The sequence below is a fragment of the Delphinus delphis genome, chromosome 1, assembly GCF_949987515.2.
Source record: "Delphinus delphis chromosome 1, mDelDel1.2, whole genome shotgun sequence".
Taxonomy (NCBI): domain Eukaryota; kingdom Metazoa; phylum Chordata; class Mammalia; order Artiodactyla; family Delphinidae; genus Delphinus; species Delphinus delphis.
Genome location: NC_082683.1, coordinates 142,555,124 through 142,574,895, shown reverse-complemented (window position 1 = coordinate 142,574,895; position 19,772 = coordinate 142,555,124). Strand labels below are relative to the sequence as shown.

The following is a 19,772-nucleotide window of genomic DNA, read 5'->3' as shown; positions in this document are numbered from 1 at the left end:
CATTTCTTCGTAACTTGAGGTCATCAATTATTGTACTATATTCCCTAAATCAAAGATGATATTTCTGACAGTGCTGGGGAGAAGAGTGTGCAGCCTTCCTAGGCACTGAATGAACAAAAGAACTACTGCTGATTGGTTCTAGGTAATGTTTTCTCTTTTGCCTTTGAAAGGCAGTGATGCAGAGTGGTTACAAGTACACGTTCTGGATTCATGCCCAGATTTGACACTGAGCTCCATCATTCACGTACTCGTATTTGCATGCCAAAGGTGTTACACAGTAAACTAGTATTTACTAATGGACCATCTTGCGCCTCAGCCTTTTTAAGCCCTAGGTTTCTCATCTATAAAATAAGCCAACAAGAGCACTTACTTCACAGAGTTGCTATAAGGATCAAAAAGATAATCCATTTAAAGTGCTTGACAAAGCACTTGCAAATGGTAAGTAGTAAATAAATGCCCGCTAATAGTAGTCTCTCTCTGCTGGTCACCTAAGGCGTCATCAAGCTTGCTTCTTTCCATCGCCAAAAACGATTTCTAATTTCCATCTCTCTCCACTGTTCCCTCAGTCCTCAGGCATCACTCGGGGCATAGGGCTCCCAGGAGTAGTTGGATAACCATCTGTAAGAGTCCTGTCCTAAAGAAATAGAATGTGGACCACAAATGCAAGCCACATAGGTAATTTTAAAATCTCCAGCAGTCACATTTAAAGAGCAAAACAGAACACATGAAATTAATTTTAATACTAGGCTGTATTCAATTCAAGATATCGGAAATATTTTGACATGTAATCAATTTTTTAAAGTACGAGATATTCGACATTCTTTTTTTGTACTAATTCTGCAACATGTGGTGTGTACTTGATACAGCACAGCTCAACTCAAACTAGTCACGTTTCAAATGCCAAATGGTCACATGTGCCTGGTGGCTACCTGATGAGTTGCTTAGTCTTTTAAAGATTAGGACAGCAGAGAAACATCCCCACCTTCGAAAACATCAAAATGCGTTTATTAAACAAACTGATGAATGGATGAAAGGAAAGAAGGAAAGAAAGAAAGAAGGAAGGGAGGAAGAACAGATGTCCCCAACCTGCAGAGACTTCTGGGCCTAAGGTTGTGGTTAAGAACCTGAACTATGGGGCCAGAGAGAATGAGTTCAAATCCACTTCTTCCGCTTCATAGCTGTGAGACATTAGCCAATAACCTCTTTAACTCTCATATTTCTCAAGGATAAACTATAGATAAAAATAATCTCCCTTTCATAAGGTTGTTATGAGTTGAAAGGCTGTAGAGAAAAAGAGTTTTCCATACCGAAAGCTCTGCTTTGTAAAAGGTCAGAAATGAGAGTGGGAAAAATTGATGGAGGAAATGCTGAGCTAATAATTAGCTAGAGATAGTAAAGAGGTCATGGAAGAGAAAAACTGGTCATGTGATAGTCATAGAGTCTTTGTTAAATGCCCAGTTGCACAAAACAACTGCCACAGTGGCAGCTATTAATAAAATAATTGCACTGACATTTCTAAAGCCCTCAATGGTTTATACCTCCTTAGCCTGACTGCTTTCTTTGGGCAGTATGATAAGTAAGGGGGTGGGAGGAGGGTGGCGCTGATCACCAGAATTTGGAGAATCAAGATTTTTCTGTAGTGTATATATTAATCACAGCTTCTGGCCCCAATCAGACGGATTACTGAAGATATATGGCTCTTTCTTTGAAGGATGTAGTGCCTCAAATCCAACCTGAACATTACTCTTCCCTGTATTATAAACACATAAAATTAGACTAAATGTTTACTGTTCCTAAAACTTTCCCTGAAGGTTGGTGTTGTGAATAAATTCCTGATATTTTGTTTTAAACTTGCTCTTGTCCCCCCAAAAATTCAATTAATAAAAAGTATAAAGTTAGTCTGGTCTGCTAATGAAGACTTTAAATGCTGACTCGTATTAATAATCCAAGTCACTCTACTCTCTAATTTAGATGTTGAGTTTCTTAAAGACAACAAACAAGTCTTCTCTATTCCAGGGACCTTCTCAACTGAGATGCTTTTTCTAGAAGGTATTTCATATAATATTCATGTGCCTTGAGATTACATGTGTTTCATAAAATCGATTTTTTTGAAAGGTCCTAACTAAAATAAATCCAGATTCAACACATTTTTGTTTACTGCAAGACTTCTTGGAGTTTTTAACACGCTCATGTACACAGATTTCAAACCGCTATGCTCAGCCATTATTACCATTCTAGCAGTCTACAGATGAGAAAAATTAATAATGAATTGAGAGAAGCAAACAACAGGGAGATAGTCTATAATTATCGCATGGAAATAGACATCTTTACAGACCTTTGCACTGAGTTTCTGGCCCGATGGGCTGTGCACTGTGCATTTCTCCCTTTTATCATCCCTGATACATATACAGTAATTAACCTATCAGAGTCCTCCAGATGAAGGCAATTTATTATAAAGGAAGGGAGTGAGGGAGGGAGGAGAAAGGGAGGAGAAAGGATTGGAGTAGGGAGAAAGAGAGGAGGAAGGAAATTTATCTGAATAATGTAGTAAAGTGTAAACACCACTTCATATTCACAGGCCAAGCTTAAATGCCTAAACACGTGCACGAGGATGAAGCGACATGAAACACACACTTGTACCAAAACTAGCCCTTGGAAAATAGGCCTCATTTTGAAAACAACCAAACAGCTGCTCAGCAGAAACACAGCACAAATCATCCTTCCCAGCCTTTATTTTTAGATCCCTGGTAAGAAAAACAATAATTTTCTAAAGAATATAATTAAAACCGGTAGGTGTCACTTCATTATTTTGGAGTTTTAATTCATTTCACATCAGTCACACTTTTTTCCCCCTCATAAATCACATAATTATATAATATTCCATAACAAATTCCTTGCCTTTGAATAAAAGAATTTATATGATCTTTTTAAAACGTACAGATTTTAAAACAGAACAATCCACCCAAAATGACAGTATAACCCACAGGTTCAGACACAGGGGGTCTAAAAGTCAGCCCCCTTTTTCAAATGATAATTTGGAGACTTGCGTATGTCTAAAAAAACATGTGTACCTTCGTCATGTAAAGCACAGTTTACAAAATGTCTAATGGAAAAGAATATGCTTAATAGATCATAGGATTTCATTGGCAGAAACGAATGCTAATTGCCTGCCGGAGTCTTTAATGAAACCTAATTGCTGGCTTGAGCTGTCACCACTGACCCTGGTAACAGACCAGTACACCCTTCAAAAACCTAATACAGCATAATCCTCCTTCATTACAGTTATTATAGCTCTGCAGTGGGACACGTCTGCCACAAAAATACGTCTGCCACAAAAATGCTGCCTCTCCTCTACAAGGATGTGTCACTTCTCCATCCCAGAGCAAGTAGCGTTGATGGCATAAGTCACCCTTACAACAAGTGGTACCACCTCAGAGCGCAGATCTACTTCAAAACCTAGACTCACACATCCCTTGGACACTGCTACAGACACCATCAACATACTCCATGGTCACGGGGGGAAAGGACTAAAAAATAAGAACAAACCAAAACAATTACACCATCACCCATCACCATAAGGTAAATGGGAAAAGCAGAAGAAATAATTTCTAAAACTAATCATGGGTTTGAATTAGGACATCCATGTGTAAATCAATTCAATCTACAGTCTACATTTCCGATATTGAGCCCACAAGATACTCCCCCTTCAATTTGAAGTTTTTTCAGACACGCTCTTTTTAAAAAAATTACTTCAATTAAAAACATTAATCTTACATCTATGACTCAACAATTTTGAGCATTTATTGAACTTCTACTCTGCAGCAGGTGCCAAGAACCCAAAGATAGATAAATCACAAAACATGTCCCCGAAGAGCTCACAGCTTTGGGGAGATATGAACAAACAGCTATAATCCAACGGGATGCTTATCAGTAAAGAATGGGGAGAGGACCAAGGGAAGGCAGATCAGGGGACAATGAACTCTCCCAAATGATAAAAAGGGAATGTCAGACAAAACATCTAGAAGATGTAAAACTCGTACTAGACATTAAGGAACAGAGGAAATTATGATGTGACCAGATGGGAAAAGGAATTCAAGGGAAGAATAACAGTAACAGCATGAGTCAAATCCACAATGTTTCAACCATGAGAAATGTTGCCGGCCCAGGCTAGAAGTTAGGTTAGGTGGGAAAAAGAGCTATGCATGCAGAGCCCTGAATGCTCCGCTAAGAAGTCTGCATTTGACTGTGGGCAGTCTCATGTAGTATTAAAATGAAATATTTTAGACATACAGGAGAATATAGTAAACATACGTGTCCCCGCCACCCAGCTTAGGAAATAAAACAATACGACATCTCTCCTCACCTCTGCCACCACCCATCCCCTGTATTTGGTGTTTATTATCTTCTTGGCATTTCTTTACCAAGTTGACCCTTGAACAACATGGTGTGAACTACATGGGTCCACTTATACTTGAATTTTTTTTTTTATAGTAAGTAACTACCAAACTACTTGACCCGTGGTTTGTTGAATCTGTGGATGTGGAACCACGGATATTGGAGGGGGAGGGAGCACAACTATAAGTTACATAAGAATTTTCAACTGTGTGTAGGGTTGGCGCCCCTAACCCACATGTTGTTCAAGGGTCAACTGTACTTTTACGACAGACATATGTGTCTCTAAACAATATAAAGTGGCCAGAAAGATTTCAAGCAAGAGACTGAAAATATCAGACGTGTTTAAAACAAGACTCTGCAGTGTAGGGGGTGGACTGGTCTCTGCACTGGCAGCGGCAGGACAGGTGACAAAGAGATGTCGAGATAACTGTCTTTGCTGAAGGACTGTCACGATGGAGAGAGGAAGGGCAACCTCAGCCTCGGAGTGCATTCCTGGGGCAAGCAGGAGGCAGACCCCAATGAACAGTTACAGGTGACCAGCCGCAGAAGAGAAGCAACAGGCTGGGACAGTCTGTGCTGGGAATGAGGAGGGACGTGGAGAGGAGTGAGGCGGGTGGCAGCTACTGGGCAGCTGGCAGGCTAATGACAGGGATGAGGCAGGTTAACCAGGACACAAGGCACAAAGAGGTAAATGCCAAGACAAAGCGGCAGAGGGGCCTGGCCAGGGGGTGAGATCGGGAAGGCTGCCCAGAGGAGCAGTACTTAAGGTGGACCTTGAGGATGCTTTTGACAGGTTAGGATGGCTGAGCACCAAGATCCCTGCCCACAGGTGACACGTTATTGGGCCTGTTCAGGAAACAGCTGCAGCTTGGCAGAACCCTGGGGAATAGTGGGACATAAATCTGCAGAAATCAGAGGACCATGTGGGGATCACTTGTGCAGAACCTTAAAGATCAATCTGAAGTATATATAGTGTATACACGTAATTCACAACAAACTCACTTTCATGACCATGAAATCTTCCTTAGTCCCTTTTACTTGAGAACTGAAATAAGGACCAGAGCCCATCTCGTGATTTGGGTGATAACGTCAGTGACATCATTGCTGCTTATTACATGGTTCTGTACGCAGAACAGGCCGTCCTGGTTAAGGATAGGTTGGTATCCACTGTGACACGGTGTCATGAAGGGTCTCTTTCCTTTTCATTTTGAAAACTAGTAACCCAGAGGTTGAATAATGAGTGATTTGCCTTTGCTCTTTAACATAAGGGACAAAAGAAAATAATGCATAGAAAGGAAATTAAGCATATTCTAGTCAATAGTACATCTAAACTTGTGAAAACAATTTTGTTTTATGCCTTAACCCCCAAGTATTCCAACTTATTAATCTTTTTGTGATATTTACACCCCCTTGATCTGCAAGGTTTCCTAGGTTTGAAAAATGAGGAAGAAGATTACCATGTTTTTGAAAGTATACGAGTAAAACAAAACAACAATAAGAACCAGAGTATCAGTGACTTGATAAAATAACTCAGGGAGGGGCTTCCCTGGTGGCGCAGTGGTTGAGAGTCCGCCTGCTGATGCAGGGGACACGGGTTCGTGCCCTGGTCCGGGAAGATCCCACATGCCGCGGAGCGGCTGGGCCCGTGAGCCATGGCCGCTGAGCCTGAGCGTCCGGAGCCTGTGCTCCGCAACAGGAGAGGCCACAACAGTGAGAGGCCCACCTACCGCAAAAAAAAAAAAAAAAAAAAAGCTCAGGGATGTGATTCATCTCCTCAGATGAACAAATAAGATGTGTATCATAAACAGCACTGATATCTGTTTAACTTAAAATCACTTACAGTCATTAATATGATATAATCTTCCCAGAGCACCACACCTCCTATTAAAGAATAAATAATAAATTCCACACCAAACTCGGCTCTAAACCTTCAGGTCAGTATTTCAGAAATGCATTCATTCGTTGATTCTTTAAACACTTAAAAAAAAAGTCAACTCCCTTTCATTCTCTGCAAAACGGCAATAATAATAGTACCTACTTCACAGGGCTGTTGAAAGACATAATAAAATCATCGAAAGTGCTGAGAGCACTGGGAGAGAGTCCGCACCAGTAAAGGTAAGCCGTGGCTATTTCTAGCCAACCTCCATACAGGGTAGAGATTCTGAACCAAGTAAAACGTGAATCCTGCCAGGAGAAGCTTAAAACTCTGTAGGGGAAACAGGGAGGTAAACATATATAATATGGTGAGACAGAACTTACCGACAGAGCTAAGTGCAAAGCGCTCTGGAGCTATAAAGAAAGGAATGCCTAACTGGTCATGGGAAGGCGTGTTAGGGAAGAAGAAGTTTTAGCTGAAGGCACAGGGACTAAGCAGGTGGCAAAGGGGAAGAGGTCGCTCAGGGTCGGAATGTAAGGAACAAAGGAGAGGGGATTACACATCACCAAATCTTAGGGCCCTAGAACAGAGAGAGAGAGAGAGAGAGAGAGAGAGAGAGAGAGAGAGAGAGAGAGAGAGAGAGAGAGAGAACAGCAGATGGGAATGGGAAGGTACTCAGAATAAAGAAGCTTTATCATACAGGTAATAAGAAGCAAAATAAGAATTTAAATACCATAAAAGATTTGTGTTTTAAAAAACTCTTTGAAAGAGTAGATGAAGAATATATGAAAGACAGCCTTTGAAACTCTCGAACAATCTGAAGAGGCAGCGGGGATGGAGGGAAAGGAACAAATTAAGGATATTTTAGAGACACAGACTCAGAGGATCTAGGGACTGACTGGGTCTGTTATTGGGGTTTGAGGGTCAGGGTTGGGGGGTGCTCACAAAGAGTGACAGGTTGAAGAGAACTCCAACTGCCTGGCTTCGGCAGCTAACTCAGCTGATGTCACTAAGACAGGACATAGAGAAGCAGCAGATTTTGTGGCAAGAAACTAATGAGTTCAATCTGAGACAGGTGGAATTGGGCATGTAGATCGGATAACCAGATGGAGAGAAGTACCAGATAAACCGAACTGTTTGGAACCAAGCGGAGGGGTCTGGATGGGAGAAGATAGCCAAGCAAACCCATTAAAATGTAAGCATCTAGGGGGCTTCCCTGGTGGCGCAGTGGTTGAGAGTCCGCCTGCCGATGCAGGGGACGCGGGTTCGTGCCCCGGTCCGGGAAGATCCCACATGCCGCGGAGCGGCTGGGCCCGTGAGCCATGGCTGCTGGGCCTGCGTGGCCGGAGCCTGTGCTCCGCAACGGGAGAGACCACAACAGTGAGAGGCCCGCGTACCACAAAAAAAAAAAAAAATGTAAGCATCTAATTCATGCTCGCCATGGGTCTGGCTAGGGATAAGTGGCCACTAAGTGACTCCCAGCCTCTCCAGAGCTCTAAAGCAACCAGAAACAGAATCATTCAAACCAATACAGAGAAAAACTTAAGTGACTACCACCCCAAGGCTGACTGGGATGGATGGACCAAAATGAGATTCCTTGGCTCAGCGATTACTCAAACTGCAGATGATCAAAGGACCGGGAGTATTAACACCACCTGGGAGTTCCTTAGGAATGCAAATTCTCAGAATCAGAAGCTGGGGTGGTGTGGGGAAGAGCAGCTGTCTGTGGGTAAGGAGCCCTCCAGGTGATTCTGAGGCTCACTAGACTTCGAGATCTATAGCCTTAGCTAATGCCCCAATTACTTGAGGGGAATGGAGTGTGAAAGAGAACTCCCAGGAGACAGGTCTCCAAAGATTTGAGGAAACTAAGTTAGAAAAGGATACACTCTGCACGAAGACAAGCATCAGGAACTTTTGCTAATTTTCAACAGCGAAGCAAAGGAGAGCACGTCAGTGGTCCTCACCGTAAAGCTTTCTAATTGAGGAATATCATTCAGTACTAAAATCTCAAACATTACAAACGTGAAAAGGATGCTCTGCTTCTCAGAGGATGCCACCACCACCAGCGAACCCTTTCTCATTTTCTCACCAGACACCTCCCTGTTGAGCAACATCGAGCATTTATGGGATGGTCGCCTAGGGTTACAGGATCTCTGGATATGCAACAGGCCTCTGGGTCAAGCTAACTGACCAGATTCAGGATGAAACCCTTGAGCTGGGCCTAATGGAGTCCCCTAAGGAACTAAGCTAAACCACCCACATATCAAATCCTACACACAAGATTGATCTAAGCATGGCCACAGTATGTTTTTTCCAGTAGCAAGGACCATAAAGCAAGTCCAACAAAAGCTTGACTGGAGAGTAAAACAAAACCAAGCTGAGGCATATGGAAGCAACAGGAAAAAGGGAAAGGAAATTAAAACAATGTTAATACGCCATTTATAATCCAACTTAGACACATAACCACCCTTATCCCACAAAAAGGTACTTAGTCACTATTACCTTTTACCCTCAGCTACTCTAAATCCTCATCCACAAGCATTGCATCATATCCTTTCATTCAAAATTATAAATAATTCAGAGATTATTTATTTTCATAATTGGTGTGCATGCAATACGTGGCAAAGGCAATGGCTGGTCCTAGCAATGTGATTTCCTCTCCCCTTCCACTGCAAGAATCCCAGCCTGATCTGCATTTTCTTAAACTTTCTCCCTCGACCACTCAAAGGGGTCCTCTCTGACCTGGGACCAGCCTACAATCCCGTATGCACGATCTAGCCAATTCTTGACTGTAACAACCCATTCTGCTTCTAGAACAGCTACTACACACCTGCCTTACTGATGTTTTAGGAGTTGTTCCTTTCTTCTAACATTCCCTCCTGTTGGGAGGTTGATACGAAGATCAATGAGTTAATGTTTGCCAAATACTTTAGGCTTCTCGGATGAAAGGCAACGTTAAAGTTCAAGCGACCTGAAGCTGGCAGGACACGAGAGGCATTGCAGTTGACTCCTTATACTTGGGCTTCAAAGAAGGAAAGCAAGGCTGCAAAGACACTCATTTGTGTCGATCGGCCAGCTTTTGCACTCTTGCTATAAAGGCAAGCGGATTTATTCTAACATCATTTAATTAACTGGATTTCAACATTAGAAACACAAGGATCCTTGTATTAGCACTGGACCCTCGTTACAGTAAGTAGTATACAGGGAAAAGAATCCTTTTCTCTGCCCTTGTCTACGTGGCTTTCCCTCCCAACTATCCTACTGCCTGGTCCTGCAACGCTCGACCTCCTCATATATGAGAGGCCAGCAGCTGCCAGCCAACACGTGTGCTTTGAGCCAACAGACCAAAAAAAAAAAAAAAGGGGTCAAAGACAAAGCTTTATGTGTATGTTGGCACACATGTGAATTCAGGCTGCTGGGGAAAAAATGACACACACAAAGAGCACATTCATGGCCACATATAACTCCTGGAACATATAAATAGCCATCCTTGACCCAACACCTACTCTGTGAGGGAGGCACTGTTAGCAGAGGGACATACAGCATTACACAGAATTCCCCACAAATATCCTGGCAAGTTAAATACTACTGGCCCCATCTAAGAGATGAAGAAATGGAGACTTGGAAGGGCTGCGAAGTTCGGCCAACATCACACAGCTAAACGATGGCAGAGCTGGAATACAAACCTAGCTATATCTTGAACTCCCAACCCTGGATCCCTGGCACCAGCATACCGATAGCCCGGAAAAGCTGCAAAATGTGCTACACACACCCCTTGGACCATTTAATAAGCCCTCCCCGGGGCTCAGACAGGGGAAGAGAGAATTAAATCAATAAGAGGAGACCACAGAGTCTTATTTTAGACATTAACTTTAACCTCTTCTCTACCAAAACTTGTTTGTTTTCCCTCGTTCTTTTTCAATCAGCACAAGCAGCAATAACTGAATTGACTAAAGAGTTCATCTCATCTCTTTCCCCTGCCTTATGTCTAATGAAGTGCACAGTACTGTTCTGGGGCTTAGAATGAGTTCCAAAAGATGCACAGCATTTGGTGACTAAGTAAAGAAGTTCGAATGCAGGGTCGCAGGTGACAAAGGATAAGAATATGGAACCCAGGTGGGGGACAATGTGCAATCAAAGGGTTTATGTTTGCTTCCCTGGAGCCAAAAATGGAAACCCTTAATAAGGAGGGAAGGCACTGGGAAACCAAAACAATTTTCATAGTTCTCGACTTCTGGCTCTTCCATTCAGGACAAGTAAGAATCCTCCCCGAAATTCTGATTTTCCTCTGAATTCTTTAGGTTCCTCCAAGTGAAAATAGTCAAACTGCTCTTTCCATTACAGCTGTCCGTTCCGCATGGTCCACACAAACCTAAATAACTAAAGCATTAAAATTAACTATGTGTTTAAGCCAATGATGGAGGCTGGGCGGCTACCTGGAATTAGCAAGAAAAAGCTTCCCTTGAGCCATTACTCTCAAGCAGGTCCTACACCTTCAGGAAAACCCTCGTCAAGGGGCTGTTCTTGAGATAAGGCATGGTGTTTGCGGGGAGCTTAGGTAAACACCCGACACTGTAGGAAGTCAATGTTCTCTTCTCACTCTGATGGACTGGCCTGAGGTCACCAGAAGCTGGACTTCTGCCACCTCAGCCAGGACGCAGCCACTATGAATAATAAATACTACAACGCCACTTCAGCCCCGAGAAGAGGCACCCTTGAGAGGCAAACCACGTACAGGAGGCTCCCGTACTATAAAAAATTTTCTAGGCAGGATCTGCTGAATCCTGGACGATTAGGCTACGACAATCTCCCAGAAGACATTCAGTTTTTCATAAAGTTTCAGAGGAAGGGAAAGTCATCCTTCCAACTGTGCTGGGGCAGTAATGACTTGGAAAAGTGGAGAATACTACAACAAACACAGTGACACATACGTGAACTCACTCTGCACAGCATGGCCACCCATTCGGATTAGGCAAAAGGGCACCGTGCTGTTCAGCCCCCATTCATTAACCTATCATTCTATAAGGCACAAGCTTTTAAGGCCATCACCAAAAGACAAGGCAACTTTAATACAAGGCTCTGTAAGCTACAGTATTATCACCTATTGCTGTCAGGTGGCTCTTTAAAAGAGAATCAATACCATTCTAATGAAACCAGGCCTGGGCCAATTAGTGCCAATAAAAATTTAGATGGTCCCACAACCACTGCTTGTTGTAGAAACGGCATCAGGCATGAAGGCGTGTCCAAAAAGAGAGATGTGTGCTCTTCTGGAAGCTACTCGGTTCCTGTAAATGCTTCCACTTTAATTTCTGATATTTAAAAAAAAAAAATGCTACCCTGGCTACACTGGCCATAAATCCCCCTCCAGCCCCCAGCTAGCTACTAGGTATGACCTTTTTGTACTCGTCTTTTGGACGACTCTTACTTTGCACAAGCTCTTTCCTCTGCGCGAAATGCACTCTCCTAATCGGCCCTCCAGGTGAGCAACATCTCAATCCTCTCAGCTCAGCGCACACCTTGCCCCCTCACCTCCCGACCAAGGCTTCTCAGGCCCTCTCATTACGCTCTACTTCTAGATCAGCCTGAGGGTTTCCTCCGGGAGGCGGCAGTTAGATCTTGTTTTAGCATCTTTGTATCCCTTGTTCCTAGCCCAGAGGGGAAACTCCAGTACTAGATTCCTTGAATGAATGGGTGAACTAACCCATTTGAAGAAATTCACACATTGGTGGAAATCCTGTAACCCACCAGCAGCCAGCAGTCTAGAGATTCCTCACCTTCACAAAGAGCCTGCAACAGCCAGTCCCTGGACAGACTGAAGACGAAACCCCACAATCTCCTTAAGTTGTAGCTGGGGGTGACGGCAACTAGAGGAAGAGGAGAGGAAAGCGGGACAGGGGCGGCGTTACCTCACTGCTCCCTCCAAAAGGTGGAAAATCCCTTACAAGCATTCAAACCCCAGATGTAGCGGTCATGCCAGGAGAGAGGGGAGACGGTGCATTAACAACACTCTCAGAACTTGTTAATACTCAGAACTTCGAGAGTTTGAGGTGGAGACCTGTTCTGAAATTATGCGGCCACCGGTTTTCCCGATGGGCCGGCCCGACCACCCAAGTAGGGACCAAGAAGCCCTGGGGTTTGGTGGCTAGGCTGGGGCCTAGTACGAGGGCATGCAAACTCCTCTCCCTCTCAGGATTCTGTCTCCTTAGGGAGCAAGAGGAGGGTCGCGGAGAGGGTCCCTCTCCAGCCCGAGAGGCAGCAACGTCTTTGGCTTTCATCCTCCGGCCCGCACCGTCTGGGTATCTCCAGCTGCCCTCACTAGGCCCTCTCTGGATCCCAAAAAGGAGAAGGGAATGGGGAAGAGGGGGCGAGAGTGTGATTTCACCACCAACTCTCCAGACAGCGCTCACCTTCCACCTAACTCCCCAGACAAGCTGTGCGCCGCAGCGGGCGGCTCCCACCGCCACTTAAAACTCCTGCGGCCCGGCCACCTCGCGCCCCCGCTGCCCTGCCAGGCGTCCCGGGCCGCCGATCCCAAGTCGGCGTTGCCAGCGTTTGCCCAAGTCATCGGCAAGGCGCCCGAAGCGCCCAAGAGGCCCCCAACCCCGGGCCCGACTCCCCGCCCCAGACGCCGCTTACCTGCTTACATGGCCCTATCGGTGCCCCGGAGTCCCGCGCGGAAAGGCTGTCCTCCGCGGCGGCGGCAGCGGCGAAGCCCCAATTCCCCCAAAGAATTGATTCCAGTGGCTGGCGGTGGAAGGGCGGAGGGAAGGAGCCGAAGAAGGCGAAAGAGGAGGGAGGTTTCCGCCGCGATCCCGGCGCGAGAGTTGGCGCGGGGGCGCTCGGAGAAGGGGAAAAGCAGAACCACCCTGGCTCGGGTCTGTCCCGCCAGAGGGAGGCTGGGACCGGGAGGATGGGCGAGGTGGGAGGGGAAGGACCGCCAGGGGCCACTGAGTGGCGGCCGCTCCCCGAGGACCAGCGCCGGGAGGGCAGGCGGCGGAGCGAGGAGGAGCGCAGCAACCTGCCCCCGGACTGCGCCCGCCGCGCCCGCCCGGGGGAGAAAAAGTTGGGACGAACTTTCAGGGGCCGGGAGAGCCAGAGCGGCAGGAAATGCGAGCGGCCGAGAGAGGAGGGAGGAAGGGGCCGTGCGAGTGGGAGGGGACGGAGCAGGCGCCAGCGGCCGCGGCTCCCCCACCCCCGGGCCGGGCTCGGCGGCGCGGGGGGAAACGCTGGGCGCGCGCCGGGGGCGGGGAGGAATGCGGCTGGGCGGGCGCGCGCGGGGGCGCGGGGGGCGGCGCGGAAAGGGGAGCCCCAGCTCCCGAGCCCCAGGCGCGCGTCCTTGGGGACGTCACAGCGCTGGAATCCGAGGAATGCCGGGCTGCAGGAGCTCCTTCTGCAGGCCCGGGGGAAGTCGCGCACTTTTAATGTGGTGGCTTTGGAGAAGGTTTTCAAAGGTGAGGGCCGAGCGGGGAGGACGGGGTGAAACTCTCCGGAGTAAGAGACGTGGGAGTGGGGAAGGCAAAGCGACCACAGCGACCCCGCCTAACGCCGCTCCCGGCGGGGGCGAAAGCGGGGAGCAGGAAAAATCCCACCTAGATCTCCGCAACCTGCAGAGGCGGGGCAGCGGCGGGAACTTGCCCACCCCGACCAGGAGCAAGGACAGTCCATCTTATTTGGGGGAACCCTCCAAGCAGGATGTCCCCATGCGGCCACCGCACAGGGGAAACAGACCAGGAGAAAGGAAGGTGGCTTCCCCAAATAGGCAATCTTAAAGTTCTCTGTCCAGGACACCTGGAACCTCTGGGTACCGGACCTGGCGTCTTAACAACCCCCAACCCCACCGCCGCCTCCCTGAATCGCAAAAGCAGTTAGTGCACGCAGGGAGTTAGACTATGTCGTTTTCCCGGTTCTTTCAGTGCCACAGAATCGCCCCACCCAGCCTGGGTAGGCACTGGGAGGGAACTTCCTTAGCATTTTCGGAGGTGGAGTTAAAGAGACGCAGCTGTTAAGATGGAACAGGCACCGAGCCAGGCCGGGGAACCCGGGTTTTCGGACCTGACCTGTGGTGAGTGTCCCAGTTCCTGAAAGCCTTGACCTCTGTAGCTGTAAGATTAAACGATTTGCCTATTTTTCTGTGGTCCTTTGCATTGCCAAAATGATGTCTTAGGAGTCTGTTGTCTTACTCAAGCCCAGTCCTTTCAACCTTTCTTAGGTTGAATAGGGTCCTTGAAGTCATTGCCACTGAGGATGTTGTCTCAAATTCCTTCAGTGTCCCACAACTCAGAAAAATTCCTGGACTCTTGGGGAAGAGCCTCTGGCAGCCATCATGTACAAATTTGTGGTCACAAAACTCTGACTTCTCTGAGCATTTGCTAATCTTCAAAATTATAAAGAAGCGGAGAACTTAAAGGGATGGAAGGAAAAGGCTGAAGGGAATTAAGATCGGTTTCTCCAACTTTCAAGAAATAGCTGGATAGCTTCAATATGGGCTTGCTGGATTTCCAAAGAAAATTAAGGAGTGCCTTACTGTTCACCAGGAAGCGTGGAAAGCACTTTATGTGCTCTGGTATATTATCCCCATTTCCGAGATGAGGAAAGTGAAGTGTGAAGAAATTACCTGTCTCACCAAGGGTCACAGAGCAAGTAAACTATGATAATGGACCCTAGTCTGTCTGGCCCCAAAATGCAAACTTATAAGCCTTTCAAAATTTAACCAAAATAGGGTTAAGATTAAAGATAAGGAAAGACCTACAGGCTCTCAAGGTAGGAGAGATGAGAGGCCTCTTGAGGTCTTCCAGGAAAGGAAGTGGCATTTGTATATTTTTGCTTTAAAGTCACTGTGACACCAGACTCTTGAGCACAGCAAGCTGAGACAGTCGTGGTGTAGATGAAAAAGAACTTGTCTGCAGACGCAGTTTTTGTTCTGCCTCTGACTAGCCGTGTGACCCTGAGCAAGACACTTCACCCCTAGGCCTGAGTTTAATATTTAAGTGGAGTGTGACATGGAGGTCAGAGCCTGGTTGAACGAGTTCATCTCTGAGGTCTTTCCCAGTCTGAACTGGGATGAATGTATACTCCTCCAGGCAGATGGCATACCTATGGAAGAAGCTAAGTGATAAAGCCAGGATGTCTTGGGGAAAGGACTGCCTTCACACTGCCTTCAGAATCAAAATGAATGTTGAGAAGGTTGCTGAGTGTTCAATGGCCACAAAAAACAAAAAAATAGAAAGCCATCAGATAAGATTAAGTACTACTCCTGTGGATTCATTTTTATTTTAAATAATTTTACTTCTAAAAATAAATGAACCCATTATTCATTTAAAAGCCCATAAAGTGCATCTGACCAGCCACATTTCTCTTTCTTTGGAATAGATCACAGAAAGGCAACACAAGTAAGACTTTTTTAAATATGAAGTCCCACTTCAAATTTTAAAAGCCTTTCATTCTCTAGATAAATATATAAAAGCTAGTCACGAGCTTCTTTCATAAAAGAAAAAAGCAACCCATTTCCTGGCTGCGTTACACTTGAGTCTTCTCAACATGCATCAGAGTAAACAGGAAATTGATTGATGCGACAGGCCCTGAACACATCACTACACATTTATTTAAAGCTCTGTAATGTTAGGAACTTGTCAGTATTAAATATCCCCCCAAATCTTTCAACTGTTTCTAAGCCCAATTGAAACTACAAATACAGGCCAAATCTCATGGGCTGCCATGACTCCTCCCACCTCCAATGTGTTCCTCACATTAATTTATTAATTTTATACCTTCAAAACCATTGAAAAGCAAAACAAAATAAGTTCCGCAATCAAAGAAAACCAGAAAGTCAGCAGGCTCTCTTATGAAAACTCTGACAATCTCTAGGGGCCTTCTACAAAATGTAAAGCCATGTATAAGTAGAGAGAGAGAGAGAGATTGTTTGTTTTTTGGTCTCGCCGTGTGGCATGCGGGATCTCAACCAGGGATCCAACCAGTGCACCCTGCATCGGGAGCGTGGAGTCTTAACCACTGGACCACTGGGGAAGTCTGAGATTGTTTGTTTTTACCCTAAGTCTAATTTCAGTTCCTAAGAGGGTATTTGGCAGTGTACTGTAATGGAAGAAAAGAGAAATCGGAAGCTTTTTCAAAATACGCATCCTCTCTGTAACTCCTGCTCCCCATGTCTTATTTATCTTATTCCCTTGTTCTAGGGTAAGAGACTTCAGTTGGTATATATATGTTTCTATATATAATATTTTTAGGCAGTATTTTATTGAGATATAATTCACGCTCAATAAAAATGTACCTACAACTTTACTTTTTCATATGGATACATCCATGTGACCACCACCCAAATCAGGATATAGAAAATGTCCATCACCAGGACTTCCTTGGTGGTCCAGTGGTTGAGAATCCGCCTTCCAATGCGGGGGATGAGGGTTGGATCTCTGGTCAGGGAACTAGGATCCCGCATGCCGCGGGACAGCTGGGCCCGTGGACCACAACTACCGAGCCCACGTGCTCTAGAGCCCACGCACCACAGCTAGAGAGCCTGCGCACCACAACTGCTGAGCCCGCACTCTGGAGCCCGCATGCCATGGCTGGAGAGAAGCCTGTTTGCCTCAACAAGGGATCCTGAATGCCGCAACAAAGATCCTGCGTGCTGCAACTAAGACCCAACACAGCCAAATAATTAATTAATTTTAAAGACGAAAATCTCCATCACCACAAAAATTTCCCTTATGTGGCTGTTCAGTCAGTAACACCTCTCTAGGCTAACTTCTACTAACATAGCATAGTTTTGCTGGTTCTCAAACTTCATATAAATAGAATTATATAATGTGTGTGTATGTATATGTGTGTCCATGTCACGATTTGCTTATCCATTCTTCTGTTGATATATTGGGCAAGTATATTTTGAAAATATTTCCCAAGTAATTCTGTTATGCCTGAACCCTCCAATTCAGAACCATTGACTTACAACAAAAGTAATCATAAAATAAGCCTAGATTCTTAACCCCTACAAAAACTATTAAGTAGCAGAGAAAGAAAAACAAGAACACTTAAGAACAACCAACTTGAAGAGTGTTTTAATGGTAGTACACATTCAGAGCTTCTTGTCCATAAAATTTACTGGAAATTGCCTGGAATATGGACTTTGTGTTATCTAGTGACTTTTTGAAGAGCTAACGTGAATATACAGAGCTCTTGCGCACATCCACACACACAGCGCACAATACTACGTAAGTTCAAATAGTCTTTAGTGTGAATGGCATCCCCTGGAGCTGTGCACCATGGTGGCTGTGATATTAGGAGTTCTCATTTTAGAGGTAACTTCATGGAGTCTGCTTTGGAAGAATCATTTCCGACACAGAAGACTGAGTCCTTCCCTCCTGGTTGCATCTTTGAGGACTTTCAGTTTGGGGAAGAAAAGTGACTTTTTTTTTTTTTTTTTTTTTTTTTGGCCTCACCATGCGGCTTGTGGGATCTTAGTTCCCAGACCAGGGATTGAACCCATGCCCTCGGCAGCGAAGGTGCAGTGTTCTAACCATTGGACCACCAGGGAATTCCCAAAAAGTGACTTTCTAAAGCTCAGCTTTCCCCACGTTGACTAAAGGCAGGAAGTCACACTCTTCTCAAATATTGATAACATAACAGGAGACTTTTGTGGAGGCATGGATAAGATGAAAGTGCCAAATATCTGTTTGGGTTTGTTCTCCAGCCTCTTTTGGAGGCCCGCCATACCTGCACCCTTTTATGTCCCATACTGTCTCCATTTCCTCATCTTTCCTCATGTCTCAACCCTGCCATTCCTGATATACTGTCATCTCTGGCCACCAAGCCTTCTGGTCACCACATTACCTCTCCACTTCATTTCTCTTTCCTTTATCCATCTCTCAGGAAAAGGCTCCCTGCCTTCCAAAGGGACTGTCCTCTGACCTGAGTCAAAGAAATGAGGGACCCCAGATCCATGGCTGTCAACCTAGGCCACAAATGAATTATTGCCTTGTTACTTCCTTCTGGAAAGAATTCCAAAGATTTTTAGGTTTTGTTTTTTCGAGCTGGGAGGAGGAAGATAAATCTGTCCTCTGGGACACTGTGCCAGCTCCCCTGGCAACTGTGGTTGGCCACGTGGGCGATGGTATCAGAGTCATGTACACCAAGCAGATTCACTCTAGGCAGGTCACTAGTTTTTCCAAGGAAAATGTACAAGATGCAGCCAATTGTTTATTAAAAATTCCATACGACAGCAATATATGTTAATGAAGTATACACTAGAAAGGATAATTCGCACACATTATCACTACTTTCAGCAAGATTTAAAAGAAATAAAACCTAGGTACTATTAAGTATCTTACCCATTTCACTGTATTCATTATTCTCTACTAATTTCACCTTGCATCACAAACACACTTTGAATCACATCTTAAAGGTACAAGCTTCCTGGTCATACTCACCGGTCTCCACTTGCTGACTTTCCCCGCTGCCCTCGGCCCCAACCTTGTCTTCCAGCTTTCCCAGGCTTGATGAGAACACACAGCTTACTCCCCACACTGTCATGTGCACACACACGTCCAGTCATCACCATATCCTCTGTGGGGCATGCTGTCAATGGAGTGTACCCACCCCTTACTGCTGAAAACCATCCACCATCCATCCAGTGAAGAAGACTTTACCTCCAGAATCTCTTCTGGAGGGCTTCTTCATTTCGATTTAAATCACTTTAAACTTTGTAATGGAATAGAGTCATTAAAAAGAGGAAGGAAGGAAGGGAGGGAGGGAGGGAGGGAAGGAGGGAGGAAAGAAAGAAAAGAAAGAGAAGAAGGAAAGAAAGAAAGAAAGAAGAGAGAGAAAGGAAGGAAGGAGGGAGGGAGGGGAGAGGGAGGGAGGGAGGGAAGGAGGGAGGAAAGAAAGAAAAGAAAGAGAAGAAAGAAAGAAAAAGAAAGGAAGGAAGGAAGAAAAGAGAGAGAAAGGAAGGAAGGAGGGAGGGAGGGGGGAGGGAGGGAGGGAGGAGGGAAGGCTCTTCATAGTCATTTACATGTGGTTGATAAACTCAAAAGCATACTCTAATGTTGGCTGCAACGGATCTGGTACTTAGGGCCACTTGTCTTAGTACAAGTTCCTTATTGTTCAAGCAAAAAAGGAAGATATTGGCAGGATACTGGAACATGTCTTGGAATAACAAGAAAGAAAGAGGGGCGGGACATTCTGCTTTCCTCCCTTTGGCTGGGGGGATACTATCTTACTCTTTTGCCTGTACCCAGACTTGATAGCTATGTGACCCTGGACAAAGTACTAAAGCTCTCACACCTGAATTTCCTCACCTGTAAAAAGGGGAATGATGAACATAGCTATCTCATGGGGTTGTAGTAAGAAGTAGTAGTAAGATTGTGGTGAGTGAGTCAATAGGTAGGAACCCCTTAGAAGAGTACCTGGTACACATTGAGCTGTCAATATGTTACCTATTAATATTCTCATCAACGTCATTCTGTCCCTGCAGACTGGATTTCTCGCCTTCAGC

General features: G+C 45.4%; 1 protein-coding gene and 1 long non-coding RNA gene across 2 annotated transcripts in view; one reads left to right on the top strand and one right to left on the bottom strand.

The window, feature by feature from the left end:
• The window catches only part of PTPN14 (protein tyrosine phosphatase non-receptor type 14), a 167,485-nt gene extending 154,465 nt beyond the window's left edge, over positions 1–13,020 (bottom strand). Inside the window, exon 1 of the mRNA XM_059994843.1 lies at positions 12,908–13,020. The gene's annotated coding sequence lies outside the window, so the exon portion shown is untranslated. The remainder of the gene's footprint in view (positions 1–12,907) is intronic.
• A 611-nt stretch (positions 13,021–13,631) lies between these two features.
• Positions 13,632–14,390, top strand: LOC132424115 (uncharacterized). The gene is made up of 2 exons (XR_009519167.1): positions 13,632–13,722; positions 14,185–14,390. It is a non-coding gene; the product is annotated as an uncharacterized lncRNA (long non-coding RNA).
• Positions 14,391–19,772: the final 5,382 nt, after the last annotated feature.